Genomic DNA, 2,052 nt, shown 5'->3' on the forward strand with positions numbered 1-2,052 from the left:
AATTTTATTCGAGTAATGGTAACGTAATTACTATCTAAATAAATTAACATGGTGAGGGTTCTTTTCTTAATAAACTTGAATCGTAATTTTGGCCAAAAATTTGTAGTTCTTTCATTATAAATTATATTAATAATCAAAAAATTGCCATGACTTTTGTTATTTTTGAGGCAAGGGAACCAACAAGAGCAGATGCGTTAGAAAGATATTTACATATTTTGTTTTCCATTTTGTAAATTAATTGAAATGTAGTTATACTTAAATCTGTAATATTAATATGTATACATATTATTATGTAATTGTATATTCTTTAATAATACTGGAAGCAAATGTGATATATCTACTAAGCTGTGCCTTGTGATTCGAGGAGATATTAGTTGGAAGAGAAGAATCTTCAAAAAAATCTTACAATAAGTGGCGGAATTTACAACTTTCGCTCACCAGGTATTTGAAATATAATGCAATTGTTACATTTGAATTTAGGATTTTTTAATTACAAAAGTAAAGAATTATAAATTTCATTAACATCAAAGATGTGCATACTTTTTTTAGATTGCTAATTCATATATTTGTTTTAAATCAGGTAAATTATTCGTAAATAAAGGCTAAAAAGAAAATGAAATTTAATAGTTTGGATTTAATTTTATTCTTAAGAAATAAATATTAAGACTTTATTTTTATTGCACGAACGAAAAACCTTACTTTTTTATTTGTTTAATGACAGTCTTTTGTCCTAAATATGAATAAAATAATAAAAAATACAACACTTTAAACTGAATAGTTTTAATCTTTACAAGCAATCCTATTAAATGTATGAATTGCAGATTTACAATTATTATTACTATTTTTCGCATTATAACTGAATTTGATAAGTTACTATAACCACAGTTTTAAAGTAATTCTTCTATAATGGAACTTTGTTACTTTTTTTAAAATATTAGAGAATAGTGTGGCAAATCTTTATTGCAAACATTTGCCTAAAACACTGAATAAAAACAATAGACAATAAAATTAACAAATTCTATTGATCTAGTACTTCTAGATCTAGTACTCCTTTTTAGTACAACTAAAAATGGATAATTTTTCTTTCATATGTTTTGCATTTTCTTACAGAGAGAAATGTCATGATTCGATCTTTTTAAATTTAACGTCTTAAATGTAGGTTGAAATTCCTAACTATGAACTTGAATATATATATTATTAATTTACATAAATTGACTGATTAATTTAAATTAAAATTTTAAATCATAGGAAGATGGAAAATTTTTTTAGATTATTTTTATGGAAATTCTACCAATAATACCATCGTTTCATTATTGAAATTTTTTTTAAGTAATGTATGCTAAGTACTGTTTTTATTAATATATGAATTCAATTATCAGTTTCGAAAAATTTAAATTATTGTATACAAAATTTGAATAATCCTCTTATTTTTTATAATCAAGTTGTTAAAAAATATCATATATTTAAAATATAAAATGTTCTATTAAGTTTTTAAGCATTTTAAAAATCAAATAAATGAGGAATATTAGGATTAAAATAATTACTTATATTTTTAAGAATTGTAAAATATAACAGAAACAACTGTATTGAATTCACTTTTTTATTCTAAGTCTAAATCTAGTTTTCAAATATTTTGATGAAAAATAGAACTTCAGATGATAGGATTGTAAGGTTGTTATAAACTAGCCTATAAACACTACTAAAGAATGCTCGCTAATGATATTGTACATATTCACCAATACATATGCTGAATTTTGTAATAAAGTTTGAGTTACAATTAAATTCATTTTACTACCTAATAAAGTAAAATATGAACAATTTACTTTTGTATTTTTTGTGTTTCAAACTGAAGCAATCTTACTATACTTGAACTAGTGTTTTGTGGTGTATGATGAAGCTACACGAATTTTTCAAAGAATGTAATTACAACATCTTCCAGTTTTAAATAATGCTATTAAAGTGTACATAAATGGTTGGTTTTGTTTATTTTTATAGAAAGAAATAAGGTAACACAATCAAACAAAGACAATATATATATATATATATATATTG

The sequence above is a fragment of the Parasteatoda tepidariorum genome, chromosome 3 (genome assembly GCF_043381705.1).
Source record: "Parasteatoda tepidariorum isolate YZ-2023 chromosome 3, CAS_Ptep_4.0, whole genome shotgun sequence".
NCBI classification, from domain to species: domain Eukaryota; kingdom Metazoa; phylum Arthropoda; class Arachnida; order Araneae; family Theridiidae; genus Parasteatoda; species Parasteatoda tepidariorum.